Here is a 16,441-nt window from a genome sequence, read left to right on the forward strand (position 1 = left end):
ATGACATCTATTCCATACTGCAAAGCTGTCTCGCCTCCTTCCAACTTGTGGCTTTGGCACTACACATGAAAAATCACTGGCATTTTTTTTTTCAATCCCACTGGTGGAAAATGGTGTCTCCCAGTCAAAATAAATAAATAAATAAAAAATCACCGGCTCGGCTTCCTGCCCTGATTATAAAACAAAAAACAAAAACATTTAACGTTTTTGTCATGTTATCAGATAAATGTTGATTCAAAACTGTAATGTTGTTGTGTATACACGACAACTTCTCTAGCAGTTTAGAGGTGACGGATTGAAATGTAATGGTAACTGTGTTTTTTGCTTTCGTAACAATGGCATTTATCTTAAAATATGGGGAATGCCTCTGTCTCTTCTTTTAATGCCACACATAGTTATACACGTGTAGCATTATTTTTGCGACGTGATGGTGTTATTTAGAGGTGGATTAGATCATTGAAGAACGAGGTCCCAAACTCACAGCCCGCCACTGGAATGTTGTCAAGATAACCACTCCGTTGTGTCATGACCTTTTCAGATGTCCTCCCACCAAAAGCATTTGATACAAAAAAAACGACTCCGGTTGCTGTGTGTATTGTGACGCTTATAGTCGAACCACATCTGTGGACGTCCTGTTAATGCACGGGGATTTTGAATACTGTAAACACTTCAAAATAGTCAATTATGCTGGTGCACTTTGGGTAGGGTTGAATACAGTTGGCATATTGCGTCGTAAGCAATCCTTTTCTGGCCACTAAATTAGGAAAGCCAGTTTCTCTGCTAAATTTGATGTTTTGAAGTGGTATGCTAGGTCTTTGTGGCGTATAGCTTTAGTTTCAACTTCTTGTGAATGCAGGGGTGTCAAACTCAAATTCACGGTGGCTCAAAATGAAAAATTGGGCCGTCGAGGGCCAAACTCAATATTTCATGAAAAATCACTGCGAGGTGCAAGTTTCCCTTTTCTGCACAAACGTAATGTTAAAGATTATCATTGACAACAAACTTGAATTTTGCTTAAACACTGAATCTGGAATAAACAAACTTTGATATTATAAACATGAGAAATCAAATTTGCGAGACATCAGTGGTATTTGTTTGTTGTTTTATATTTAAATAGAGAACATGAATTCTTCTGTCTCTCCATCTATTTATCTATCTCCAACTACCTTTTTTTACGTCAATCTTTTATCAAAGGCCAACAACAAAACAACCCAAAAAATAAGAATGTCCTTCAATAAAAACTCAAAACTTCAAACGATTAACAGTCCCTGCCTAAAAGTTAATAAAGGGCATTAAAAAAATCAAAACATAAATTCAATGATGTTCTAGTCTTGGTTCCAGCCACGTTGCTCCGCACACGACAAACAGGTCTGTCTTTGACTTGAGTGAACAGACAATCTGCCTCCCACCTGTCTTGGAAGTTCACCGTTTTCCATTTTTCGTTTGGCCATTTGTGGGAAAGGGGAAGTGGAAATTTGCTCGAGGAGACCTGTAGCATAGTTGCTAACGAACGCAACAGAAAGGGAAGGGGCGCTCGCCTGTCGAGACTGATGGCCCGAGCAAAGCATTCTGGGATTTGTAATATTAGTGGCGCATGTGCTATATACTGGCGGGCCAGCTCTAATACACATTTAATATGGTCTTGCGGGCCAAATATAATTACATCGTGGGCCTGAGTTTGACATATTTGGTCTCCAGCCTCTCTGTCCTGATTCCCACCTCAACACTCCCTGACAAGCAAGAAAGACAACACACAAGCTATATCCAACCGGTCTCGCACCAGGGACTTTTCGTGTGTTAGGCGAACGTGATAACCACTACACTATGGAAACAGTGCTGGCTGTTGTACCCAAAAGCGGACATGGAGTCATTGACAGACAGCCCACCAAGTAACCAACTCACAAGCAGAATTTAATATTTACAAATGATACGTCATAATGTGGCGACACGTTGGACGACTGGTTAGAGCATCTGCCTCACAGTTCTGAGGACCAGGGTTCAAATGGAGTTTGCATGTTCTCCCCGTGCCTGCGTGGGTTTTCTATATGGTCTCCGGTTTCCTCCCACATCCCAAAAACATGCGTGGTAGGTTAATTGAAGACTCGAAGTTGCCCGTTGGTGTGAATGTGAGTGCCAATGGTTGGTTGTTTATTTGTGCCCTGCGATTGGCTGGCAACCAGTTCAGGATGTACTGAACCTCCTGCCCGAAGATAGCTGGGATAGTCTCCAGCACGCCCGCAACCCGAGTGAGGAGAAGTGGCTAAGAAAATGGATGGATCCGTCGGTACCCCGGGAGAACACCGGCTTCCGTCGGGCAGGAATGAATGAAGACTTTGAGACACCGTGGCTTTTGGGCCAATTAGATTTCTTGAACAAGCCTGAGTGTCATAGCAGCTGCTTACAAAGCCAGAACAAGAAACAAAAACTCCCCGAAACTCCTGGACGCCAGTTCTTAAGGTTGAATTATCCGAGCGTGGAATTAACGCAGCCGAACAGATGGTCCACTTATCTCCTAAGACAAAAAACTGACTTCTTTGAAGACCCCAACCCCTGTTGTAAAACAAAGACAGGTTAGTGTCCGAAAAGAGAAGAATAGCACGAATAAACAAATGGCCGTAGGAATTCCATTGATGTAGAAATACAAAGAAAAGATGGTTGGTTTGATAACTGCTCAAAACACTCTCAAAAGAATTCGGACTTCAGTAATGCTTAAATATACTCCATTATGGCGTATCATTTGTAAGTATTCAATTCTGCTTGAGTTGGAAACTTGGTGGGCTGGACTGTCAATAACTCCATGTCCGCTTCTGGGTACTACAGCCTCCATAGTGTAGTGGTTATCACGTTCGCCTAACACGTGAAAGGTCCCTGGTTCGAGACCGGTTGGAAACAGCTTGTGTGTTGTCTTCCTTGCTTGTCAGGGAGCTGTTGTATGTGGTGTGCTGGTGATGTTCTTTCATCGAAGTTACCATATCTTAGTGGTGTGCTTGTGCACCTCATGTGTGAAAGGTTCCTGGGTCAAAACTTTGTATGAGTGTTGGATTTATCTCACCCAACACCAATAAAAATGCACAAAAGGAATAAAGACGCTGGTTTCTCTTTGTCATGAGGAGGGCGTATGGGACATTGTTCAGTTTACACCCTCGAAACAATCTCTCCCGTCGCTCCTGCATTTATTGGAAAATAGGAGGCTTTTACAAGACATAACGTTCTAAGCAGCAAGACACAACACAAAACATGGGACCAACACCTGTCACGTCCCCGACCACATCCGATCACGTCCTTGGTCAAGGCGCCCTTCCATCGGATGACGCTGAGTCATCTTCTTGAAGGCGAGACATCTTCCTTTCTAAAAATCGTCCATAATACTAATGCAAGCTAAGCAAATAAATGATAACTTCTAAAATATATTTAGCAATGAGCAAGTCCTGTTTAATGTTGTTATTATTTTTTAAATGAATCTGCCTTGAAAAACAACTTCGACAAAAACCTTCTCCCCGTCGGGAGTCAAATCTTTTGGTGGGGCTCTTCTTTTCGGGAAAACAAAAAAGCCCATCATCCTCGTTTCCATGTTATGTTCGCCAAATGACGCGTTTGGCGAACATAACAACCACTACATGACTCAAACTGTTGCTAACGTGCTATCTGTTAGCAGGACCAGCAAACTGCATCGCCAGCTGGAGTTGCCGATGCGTTCAGGTAAATAGATGTGTGCTCGACACTCAGTGACTGCTGGGCAAAAGACTCCTCGTTAGTATAGTGGACAGTATCTCTGTCTGTCACGCGGAAGACCGGGGTCTGATTCCCTGACGGGGAGTTGATATAATGTGGTCTTTAGCTTTTGGTGGCGCTCTTCTTTTCGGCAAACAAAAAAGCCCATCAGCCTCGTTTCCAAACAGGAACCTTCCGCATGTTCGGCGAACATAACAACCAATCGTGTTTAGACACTATAAAAGCATCCCACCGCACCCCTCATCAGTAACACCGCCTTGCGCATTTCCCACATCCTGTACTATAGGCTTTATTTCTTTTGCTGGGACCACAAATAATAACGGAGGTTATATTAAGATATCTCACAGGTTCTTCTTGGGGTTTAAACACGAAAAAAAAATAATCCCACCGCACCACTCAGTAGCACCGCCTTGCTAATTTCCCACATCCTGTCCGGCCCTTTTCTGTCCTCTCTTGTCCTATTGCTTAGTTGTTGTATGTCCTCACCAGGTGCCCCCCTGTCCACAAATAACAACACAATTTGAGTTTTGTAACGTTACTTGTGGTCAAATATCTTGACTGTCTAACGATTTTCTTTGACTGGCAATGAGTCAAGTAAATTCTTGAGTAAATGTAACTGGAGTAAATGTAGCACGTTACTACCCACCTCTGTGTAAAACAAAACACTTTCTGTACAGTTCATGAATGGATACCACTTAGAGCACAGGTGTCAAACTCAAGGCCCGGGGGCCAGATCTGGCCGGCCACATCATTTTATGTGGCCCGCGAAAGCAAATCATTTGTCTCAACTTCCATGATTCTTGCTAAAATCTGTTAAAAATGTTTTTATAATATTCATACGTAATAAATAGTAATGAACTATTGTTACCATGTTTTGCCTCCAACCCCCTTTTACAGTTCCTTGAACAATAGTTGAACAAACAATTATCCTTGACTTCTGATTTCAAAACTAGTTATCCATCAATTTGTTGCCTATGTGTAATAATATGATGAGGAGATTAAACATTGATATGGTTTTCCAATCATAATGGCCTTCTGAGGAAAACCGTATCTACAATGTGGTCCGTGACAAAAATGAGTTTGACACCACTGCCTTACAGAAACAGCACAATATATATGTATTCCATTGCTCCAAGATAATTAGCAGGGCCAGTTAGTGAAGTGTCATAATAGATCCGCGACGAATATTTTATAAAACATACGTTGCATCCCCCCACCCTCTCCTACCTGCTAGCTTCAGACAACAGAGGTTGACTAATATTTTTTATAGTCCTCACCGGTAATATCCTCACTACTCGGTACACACGCGGGCTTGATTGTCCTTGCCAGGAGCTCAACAGCAATTAGTGAGCCTTCTGTCCATTGGAGTTTTGTCCGTCATTGTCATTGGTGTTTCATAAATCAAATTTGCAAAGGTGTTGCTACCTCTGCGTAATTAGCTACCCAACTCCTGCATGAATTGCACAGCACCCCCCCCGGCAAAAAAAAAAAAAAAAAAAAAACATCATCCGTCGTTTTGTTTCAGGTTGTGGAGCTGACAAGATGGCTTCTTTTCTCATTGGGTCCACATGACGCCCACTTGCCGTCAACATATGACCTAAATATTTCACTTCTGTCACACAAAATTGTACTTTATTTCTCATTTTGGAAAGGTGTTGCCGAAATGAGAAATTCCTGCACCAGAAGTCCCTGATGGTCTAGTGGTTAGGATTCGGCGCTCTCATCCGCTGTGGCCTGGGTTCGATTCCCTGGTCAGGGAACATTAATCTTTAAACCTGTTTGGTCATGTGTTGCTCAATATTGACTATGATTTGCACTGACCTGGGTTTGATCCTCTCTTAATGTAGCCCATTGGGGGGCACAAGCCAGTGAAAACTGTCGGCTGGTCCCAACCCTGGGTAAATACAGAGGGTTGTGTCACGAATGGCATCTGTCTTAAAGCTTTGCCAAACAAATGTGTGTTCATCCAAAGAATTATGTAGTGTCGGTCGTGGCCAGGGTTAGCAACGTCTTAAATTCAACTACTGTGGGTTAAAGATGGGTTTAAATTATATTCCAATGGTGTAGATGGGAAGAGGAATGGAGTCGGGGTTATTTTAAAAGAAGAGTTGGCTAAGAATGTCTTGGAGGTGAAAAGAGTATCAGATCGAGTGATGAGGCTGAAACTTGAAATTGAGGGTGTTATGTGTAATGTGATTAGTGGCTATGGCCCACAGGTAGGATGTGACCTAGAGGTGAAAGAGGTATTCTGGACGGAGCTAGACAAAGTAGTTCTGAGCATCCCAGACAGAGAGTCGTGATAGGTGCAGATTGTAATGGACATTTTGGTCAGGGAAATAGGGGTGATGAAGAAGTAATGGGTAAGTACGGCATCCAAAAAAGGAACTTGGAGGAACAGATAGTGGTAGACTTTGCAAAAAGGAGGGAAATGGCTGGAGTGAACACTTTTTTCAGAAGAGGCAGGGACATAGGGTGACCTACAAGAGCGGAGATAGAAGCACGCAGGTGGATTACATCTTGTGCAGATGATGTAATCTGAAGGAGGTTACCGACTGTAAGGTAGTGGTAGGGGAGAGTGTGGCTTGACAGCATATGATGGTGGTGTGTAAGATGACTCTGGTGGTAGGGAGGAAGATGAATAAGACAAAGGCAGAGCAGAGAACCCTGTGGTGGAAGCTGAGGCAGGAAGAGTGTTGTGCGGCTTTTTGGGAAGAGGTGAGACTGGCTCTCGGTGGACAGGAGGAGCTTCCAGAAGACTGGACTACTACAGGCAAGGTGATCAGAGAGACAGGCAGGAGACTACTTGGTGTAATTTCTGGCAGGAAAGGAGAGGATAGGACTTGATGGTGGAACCTCATAGTACAGGAAATCATACAAGGAAAGAGGTTAGCTAAGAAGAAGTGGGACACTGAAAGGACCGAGGAGAGGCAAAAGGAATACATTGAGATGCGACGTAGGGCAAAGGTAGAGGTGGCAAAGGCCAAACAAGAGGCATATGATGACTTATGCCAGGTTGGACACAAAAGAAAGAGAAAATGATCTCTACAGGTTGGCCAGACAGAGGGTTAGAGATGGGAAGGATGTGCAGCAGGTTAGAATGATTAAGGATAGAGATGGAATTGTCTTGACTGGTGCCAGTCGTGTGCTTGATAGATGGAAAGAATACAGGGTAAGTATTGTACCCCGTTTAGCTCTGTAAATATATTTTTAAATTTGCTTTCCCAAAATGTATTGAAGCCACACATATTATAACTCAACTGATTTGGACTAAACTGAGAAACAAAACTTGTGTATTTGTGAATTAATATTTAACCTTGAAACATCTTTAAAATTCCAGTTTGAAACTGAGAAACGGCACAAATAAGTACAATTGTCTGCTACTTCACAGGTTACATTGACAGCAATAAAATAAATATGAAAGAGGTCAGTAGAAAGTCATACAAATCAAATATTAAAAATTAATTATGCAATTACACAAACCATACAATTATGCAAAAATAAATTATTACAAAATTAAACTACATAAAAAATACAAGTCGCCATATTAATTTCTACTTAATTCACAAACGGCAACTTCATGTAAAAAATTCAAGAAACATTTAACTTTTTCTGTTGGAAGCACATTTACGACTCCTTTTACAGGAGCAGACTGTTCTTCAGTCCAAGTGCTCTGTTGAAGAGTTTACGCCCATCCATGTCCATAATAATATTTTGCATTACCTCAAAGGTGTAACGGAGGTCACTGGGGTATTTGAGATTGAACACATAAATGAGTCCAAAAATCAACGGCGAGTGCTACACTACAGGATGTAAGTTTTGCAAAACCTTGATGACTTCACTCCAGCATGCAGTCATCACTTGACGCATGTTTTTTGAGGACATAAATGCCCATTGTTGTGTCTTCAATGGCAAAAAAGAAACAAGGTCAAGAAAAATTATTACCAACCAAAGCCGAATGAATTCCGCTTACCCTACCTATATTTGTGGAAATCATTTTGAGACAAATCTCTCCCCATAGTTAATCATGGCAGATGACAAAATACAAAGGCAGCCAGTTTCAAACCAGAGACCTTTCACGTGTGAGGTAAACATGATAACCACTACACTATGGAAACTGCTGGGTCATGTTGTCCAGACCGGTCCACCATGCACTAAGGGGCGCTGCCAGCCAACCCGGAAAAAAAACTGCATTTGACGTTTTGGAACATAAATCATGACGTAATCAATAACCAGAAAAACCTAAAACAAAAAACAGAGAAGGACAAAAGGAACAGAGTAACGATTATCATCTACCATCCTGCAGACCTCAACCTCCACCGTCAGGCCCGGACCTCAGGAGAATCATTCTAAAATAAATTTCAATTTTTTTATTTCCTAAGGAACTCCTACAGAATGTGTTGAACGCAGGCATATTTTGCCACTCACTCCGAGTGGTACCTCAATGAGGGGGCGTGTTCCAGTGGGAATGTGACATGAGTGCATACCCTCGATGCTTTCCCACAAAGAAAAGCCCCACGAAAAGCTGAAGACCAGTTGAAGTTAACCCCCCATCAGGGAATCAAACCCCAGGCTTCCACGTGACAGGCGGAGACACTGTCCACTATACTAACGAGGAGTCGTTTGACCTACCTTCACATAGTGTCGAGCACACGCCAATGCACCTGAATGCATGGCAATGCCAGCGAGACGGTTTGCTGGTCCTGCTAACGGATAGCACGAGAGCAACAGTTTCAGTCGTGTCGTGGTTGTTCTGTTTGCCAAACATGCGTAAGGAACACTGGAGGTGGAGGAGAACACAAGAGAGTCAGTACAAATGCGGGTAGCCAAGGAATCAATCGAACACAAGAGAACGAATCACAAGAGTACCACGGACGATACTACTGGTGCTGGATTCCTGGATCTGGCAGGCTTGCTGTATATGCAGGCAGTGATTTGTGCTGATTGAGAAAAGGTCCGGGGACGAGGAGGTGATAGTTGCTGGAGAGTTGGAGTTGGAAAAGGGAGGCACAAAGGACCGGAAAAGGACCAATGAAGCATGCCGTGATTCGGTCTGGAGAGAAAGGTCACGGGAGGAGAGCCAAACCATCTGGTCCAACTTGTATACAGGCGTAGGGGAGCGATGAAGATCCGCCAACCGCTTGTTTCTTTCAGCTGACCGATGTCCTTCCAAAATGTAGTTGGAGTTGTGGGCCCACTGAAGTACTTCAGAGCGTGTAAAATTGGGCACGAAAAGCCAGTCTGGATGTCCTGTCTTGGGATCCGGTTGGATTCTCTGAACCCTTTTGACCACTTGTTCTATCTCCCACGTGGCAGCCCCAACAAAGGAGGAGAGAGGAAGAAACTTGGGGTCGTCTGCACAAATACTGTAGTTACACATTTAACAGCTGAATGAGGTACAAACACTCAAATGATCCTCATATTAGAGTACATTTTCCATTAGAGTACATTTTCCATTTTGAATTAAAAAAATGTTTTTAATAATTTTAATAAAATACCACAAGCCTGGTTCAAATCCGGGTCACGGCAAGAGTGAACTCCTGCAGTTGCTGTTTTGCTGGAACAGTGAAAATCCTCCACAGGGACTTGTATACCTTTCTGGGGCTTGTGGCACAATGGCTAATGCATCTGACGACGGATCAGAAGATTCTAGTATCAAATCCTGGCTAACTCGTGTACAGCTTTGCATATGGTGTGAAACCCAATTCAGAGTGCTGCATTGGATATGTTCACATTGTTTGTTTCCTTCCTTTCTTCAAATCACAAATCGCTGTCGGAATTCCATTGAGGTAGAAATACGAAGAAAAGATGGTTGGCTTGATAACTACTCAAAAGAATTCTGACTTCAGTAATGCTTAAATATACTCCATTATGACTTATCATTTGTCCATCCATCCATTGTCAACACCGCTTATCTTGGTTAGGGTCGCGGGGCGCCGGAGCCTATCCCAGCTGACTTCGGGCGAAAGGCGGACTACACCCTGAACTGGTCGCCAGTCAGTCGCAGGGCACATATAGACACGGACAACCATTCGTACTCACATTCACAGTGTGTGGGAACTGAACCCACGCTGCCTGCACCAAAGTCAGGCGAGTGTACCACTACACCATCAGTGACTTATTATTATTATTATTATTATTATTATTATTATTATTATTATTATTATTATTATTATTATTATTATTATTATTATTATTATTATTATTATTATTATTATTATTATTATTATTATTATTATAGGCGGCATGGTGGACAACTGGTTAGAGCGTCAGCCTCACAGTTCTGAGGACGAGCACCAAAGTCAGGCGAGTGCACCACTACACTATCAGTGACTGACTTGTCATTTGTAAATATTCGATTCTGCTTGTGAGTTGGTTACTTGGTGGGCTGGTCTGTCAATTAATCCATGTCCGCTTTTGGGCACGACAACCACCACAGTTTCCATAGAGTAGTGGTTATCACATTCGCCTAACACGGGAAAGGTCCCTGGTTTGAGACTGGGTGGAAAAAGCTTTTCTTGCTTGTCAGGCAGCTGTTGTACGTGGTGTGCTGGTGATGTTCTGCAGTGAAAGTTCCCATAGCTTAGTGGTGTGCATGTGCCAAGCCAGCCAAGGTGATCAGAGAGGTAGGCAGGAGAGGACTTGGTGTATCTTCTGGCAGGAAAGGAGAGAAGGAGACTTGGTGGTGGAACCTCACAGTACAGGAAACCATACGAGGAAAAAGGTTAGCTAAGAAGAAATGGGACACTGAGAGGAGCGAGAAGAGGCGAAAGGAATACATTGAGATGCGACACAGGGCAAAGGTAGAGGTGGCAAAGGCCAAACGAGGCATATGATGACATATATGGCAGGTTGGACACTAAAGAAGGAGAAAAGGATCTATACAGGCTGGCCAGACAGAGGGATAGAGATGGGAAGGATGTGCAGCAGGTTAGGGTGATTAAGGACACAGATGGAAATATGTTGACTGGTGCCAGCAGTGTGCTAGCTAGATGGAAATAATACTTAGAGGAGTTGATGAATGAAGAAAATGAGAGAGAAGGGAGAGTAGAAGAGGCAAGTGTGGTGGACCAGGAAGTGGCAATGATTAGTAAGGGGGAAGTTAGAAAGGTATTAACGAGGATGAAAAATGGAAAGTGTGCTTGTGCCCATTTTTAAGAACATCGGTGATGTGCAGAGCTGTGGGAACTATAGAGGAATAAAGTTGATGAGCCACAATGAAGTTATGGGAAAGAGTAGTGGAGGCTAGACTCAGGACAGAAATATTTGTATTTGCAAGCAACAATATGGTTTATTGCCTAGAAGGAGGACCACAGATGCATTGTTTGCCTTGAGGATGTTGATATTGCGCCTTACACGCGAAAGGTCCTCGGTTCAAGACAGCTTATCTTTCGAGCTGTGGTTTGCCGGCCCTGTTATACGTCTCAACAGACGCAAAAGTATAATTTTTCCAGTACGACTTCTCAGATGTTCGAAATGTCAGCGATATGGACACAAGGGAGACAGAGTTGTCCAAAAGGTGGAGGACAAATGCTGTCATTGTGGAGGACAACACAGGGTGACATCTGGGTGTGGATGCAATGTAAGAAAGACGAAATCAGTCCGTTTAAAGTGGTCAATAAAATCAGTGATGTTGGTCCTAAATTAAAATCAGAGTGAGAATATTGCCACGTCAACAGAAAATGTGATTTTCTTTATGGCGTACGTCATAAATTGTGTGGAAATTGCAGTGAAACATAAAACAGAAAGGAAAGCATGATTTCTGTTTCAGCGTGATAAATAAAGCTATTTTGTCTAGTGAAGGGCACCGTTTCACTTTCGGCGTATAAAATTTAGGAGAAAGCGACGACAAACCTTTTATCTGTCTTGTAATCTGAAGGTTGCTACAGGAATTAGATGCCTTCTCGATAGCCAGAGGTCTTTTGTTGAACCTAAACACACACACAAATGATACAGGTCGTGAATTTTTAGAGAAAATTACATGTGCTCTACCAGGGGGAATCTACAAGGAAACAAGGCAGGAAAAAGAAAATGAAGGACAAACATTGGTAGGAAGAGGCTGAGGGTGGAATGAGCGTGTATTGACAATGCATAGAGCTGAGGGTTCCTGTTCTTCCGAATCTAAACACAAATATGCACTAATCTGTACTTTCAGTAGACCACAAGCTGGATTTACTTTGCATGGAACAGAATTTACGCAGGCTGGTTGATTTCCCGGATGTTTGGCCGGTCTGGTCTGCACGGGGAACAGGTGGGTTTGGCGGAAAAGGAAGGGAAAAAAAAGAGCAGGAAAAAAACAAATTTCCCAGGCAGGGCGGCCGGAGCCCATATGCCGCTATATGCAAGCCGTTCGGAGCGGACGTGCACTGCCCGCTTCCTTCCCGACGAAGTTTGCCCAGGCACCCAAAAGGGTAGCTCGGAGTGCTGGCAGGATGCCCTGCGGCGGGGAAGGGTCTGATGTGTCCTCGCCACCTCATGGTGCGAGGTTGGGCCAGTCTTCGGCAAGTTGGTCAAACGAGAGCCAGCAAACATAGGGGGCTCTGGCTTTTATGGCCAGCCGCCAAAGGGGTGGCTTCCACACCCCCAAAACCCCCCCCAGACAGAAGGAACAAATGTCACTGTTGCTTCATGAAGAGCCACCAAACAGCGGGTTCCTCACCTTCTTGGTGATCCAGCCAGTGTCACAAAAAAAAATCTTTGTTGATGAGACTGGCTGGGGGTGAAAGCTAATTAACTTCGCGCGAGAAACCAAATGTCCGTATCGCAGATTTGATGAGCGACTTGGGACTGGCTGGTAATTCATTTCACGTTCGTGTGCGAAGTTAAATCTAGCATCCCCGTGGCCGTCTATCTCGGCGGGGAAGCAGACGCAGCGATGTAGCTCAGTCCAGGGTTTGGGGGTCAGTGCCTTCGGGCGAGAACTACTAATTACATTGGTGTCATTTTGGCAACACATAACAACTACATGTATCGAGCTCGAGACCAGCGGTGCCCAATACGTCGATCGCGATCTACCAGTCGATTGCAAAGATAGTGTGGGTAGATCGCGTCATGCAGATGTACACAGACAGGCATGCGCAGGCGCACACAACGGCGCCTTTCTTGCAAGCCAGTGACTTATCGTTTAATTTAGAAACTAAACTTAAGGGGTCAAAATGTGTGAGGGCGCTGGACCAAGTAAAAAGATGAAAACGTACCACTTCCATACGGAATGGGAGGAGGACTATTTTTTTACGATGTCATTTTCAAAGTGCGTTTGCCTCATCTGCCTGTCCAACATCCCTATTCCGGAAAAAGGAAATGTGGAGCGGCATTTTTGGACTATGCATAAAAACGATGATATTGGCTTCCCAACGAATTAAAACCCCAATAGTCCGGGCAGCAATAATTTTTATGCAGCGAATTTCGAAAGCAAAGGCAGCCACCGAAGCTTCATTCCGGGTGAGCCAGTTAATCGTTAAGAACAAGAAATCCTTCCAAGATGGAGAGATGGTGAAAGAGGCATTCGTTGAAGCAGCGGACTCGTTGTTCCAAGACTTTAAAAACCAAGAGGAAATACTGTCCTCGATCAGAGCTCTCCAACTATCAAGAATGACTGTTGCAAACTGATGTCAGATGGCTCAGTCGAGGGAAACTCCTGCAAAGATTTCGAGACCTCTCTCCGGAGATTAAAGTTTTGCTCAGTGAAGCTAAACATGCAGAATATAGCCAATTAAATGATGACCAGTGGCTGCTGGACTTGGCATTTTTAACTGATCTGACTAACATGCTGAATGAACTGAACCTAGAGCTGCAAGGAAAAGATTAAACTGCAATCAAAATGTGTTGGATTTATTTTACCCAACATTATAAAAATAGACACAAAAGGAATGAAGACGCTTGTTTCTTTTACTCATGAGGAGGGCGCATGGGAGATTGTTCAGATTACAGCCTCTCAACACGCTCTAAACAATCTCTCCCGTCGCTCCTGTATTTATTTGAAATAGGGAGGTTTCTAAGTTTACAAGACACAACACACTAAAGGGAGGGTTTCAAGGTGAAAACATGGCACCAACACCTGCCACGTCCCGGCCACGTCCTTCTTTCTGATGATTCCTGCTGAGTCATCTTGTTGAAGGCGAGACAGCTTTCTTTCTAAAAATTGTCCATAATACTAATGCAAGCTAAGCAAATAAATGATAACTTCTACAATATTTCTAACAAAATGATAACCTCAATTAAAGCTTTCAAACGAAAAATGCGACATTTCTCCTCAAAGCTCCAGCGCCACGATTTGGCAAACTTCAAAAACCTTGTGTCGGAGTTGGAGACGCAAGGGAAATCATGTGTGCAACTTGACAGCGTACGCAACACAGAACAGATCGATAATTGTCTGTCAGAGTTTGACAAACGATTTAAAGACTTTCCATTACTCAAGCCAATCGAGTTCATGTGCTACCCTTTTCAGGAAGATGCTGAGCTTGTTTCACTCGCATCAAAAATGGCAACACTCTTTGACCTCAATTCTACTGTAGTAGAGGAGGAGATTTTGACATTACAAGCCGATATTGCGCTGAAGTCCAAAGCTCATGGACAGTTCTGGTGCTTACTCACAGAGGAGAAGTACCCCAACATGAGGAAACGTGCAACCTGTTTGACTGCATCATTCGGCTCAACTTATTTATGCGAGTCAGCGTTTCCTCACACAAAGATCATCAAGTCCAAGTACCGTTCTACCATGACTGATGATCATTTGGAAGTGTGCTTGAGGCTAGCTGTCAGCAGCGACTGTCCGGATTATGCATCTCTGGCTGATTCCATTCAGTGCAAGTCATCAGAGGAAGGTATGGACAAAAAAATTGTTGTGTTCAGCAATATGGGTTCCCAGTTATGCAAGGTACACTACCATATATGGTTCATATAAAAAATTCTCAATGTATTTTAACTTAAATGTCTGTTTTGTAATTTTATAGTAGGTAGATCATTTTGACTTGGTCATTTTGTAGGTAGCTCGCATGTTAAAAAAGTGTGGGCACCCCTGGTCTAGCTAATCTAGCTATCCCCCTACAACCCGAAAAAAAAGCATCATCAAGTGTTATGCGACGCACGGAGTGAGCCGACGGGGATTTGAACGGCTCCCCGTGTGAATTGGCCTGCTACTAGCGGCTAGTATCTGTTAGCCGCTATAGTGGACTCGCGGACGGGTGGACCAGCTTTAGGTCCGTCCAGTATTCCACACAACAGAGACACTTAATGGCAAGTTGACTGTTTATTCTGTTCGCAAGCTCACAAGCTAGTGAGCTAACAAGCTCGCTCGATCACGGCTGGTTCATCCAATAGGTCAGCGCCTCGCTGACATATTGACCTTTACCCTTTGAATTAAACGACTGAAATTAAGTTTTCCATGGTCTATTCATCAGCATTAACAACAGCTGCAAACGTTTTGCCCCTTTTGTCCTCATTTTTTTGCAGAACCGCTGACACTGTTTCATTATTTCTTTTTCTTTTTTTTTTAGGTCTAACAATGCCTTTGACTTTGATTTAAAATATATGGAAAATGCAAACACAGAGTCGTTAATTTTCAGTTAATGTTTTTGCTTAAATTAAAAGATAGCATCGTTAAAATTGAAAGGGGTAGCGTTTTATCACCATTTGTTTTCTACTTTGTAAAGTTAATTGAGTTTTTACGTTGACTTCCGAGTTTAAGCACTTGAGCTTTTATTTTAGAGGATACACACTGGAAGTCACCACGTAGCGCAAACGGTAACTTCCAAAAACAAAAGTAACGAAACGACAAATCCGGAAAAGAGAGACAAATGAAACCAAATGGCCTGTGCTGCATATTTATTCCTTGGGCGACCCTCCGATGAAGCGAACAGAAAGATAGCCAGATGTTTGATATTTGCATGACATTCGCCAAGAACTCTCTACAAGTTACACGACAATTTTCACTGCAAATCAATCCAAACACTTTTTTCATTCTGATTGCTGTTGTAGTTGGCAATGGGTTGCGGGTCATCATTGCCCCGTGACCGTCTCGCTCCCACCCCTGCCAGTCTCCCCAATTAGAATGCATGGCACCCCAGCACACATGATCACAGTACAGCAATAATGGTTATGTTAAGGAATATGTTTGACGATTATTGCCTTTTGGTGATTATTTTTGTCAATTAATTGCATCCAGTTTTTCTATGAGCAAACCTTATCAGATAGCAAACCCGATCAGCAAACCTTGACCTGTAGTAAGTAGTGGCCTCCCATTGCCACCTACTACAGAAATAAGAATGAGAAAAGTTGTTTTTGTTGATTTTTGGGTGAATATTTTGGATAATTAATGACACACAGTGGAACCAAAAAACAACATATCAGCAAATTTTGACCTGTAATACGTAGTGTACTCTCATTGCCAACTACGACAGCAAACACAATGAAAATAAACATCATTTGATATATGCTGATTTGTTCCACATTTGTCCTCCTGGGATGTGTAATTTGTAGACGGTCCCTAACACAGACTGAAAGCGACATGTCGACTCAAGCGCCATTATTACCATTATTACATCTACATTTGGAGTGACCAGAAATCCAGCTGCAAGTTTTTTTTTACAGACAGTTTCCGAAATTGTCCTCCACATACTACACATGTGAAATAGTAAAAAATGTTGTAATGAGGCCGAGTACGAGCGTGTGAGAACTGAATGTTAGGCAAATATCAAACATCCGGGCAACTTTC

General features: G+C 43.1%; 1 non-coding gene across 1 annotated transcript; it reads left to right on the forward strand.

The window, feature by feature from the left end:
- The first annotated feature begins 2,819 nt into the window (after positions 1 to 2,819).
- Positions 2,820 to 2,892, forward strand: trnav-aac (transfer RNA valine (anticodon AAC)). The gene has a single exon. It is a non-coding gene; the product is annotated as a tRNA-Val (tRNA).
- The last annotated feature ends 13,549 nt before the right edge of the window (positions 2,893 to 16,441 follow it).

Source organism: Phycodurus eques, unplaced genomic scaffold, assembly GCF_024500275.1.
Source record: "Phycodurus eques isolate BA_2022a unplaced genomic scaffold, UOR_Pequ_1.1 contig_131, whole genome shotgun sequence".
NCBI lineage: Eukaryota > Metazoa > Chordata > Actinopteri > Syngnathiformes > Syngnathidae > Phycodurus > Phycodurus eques.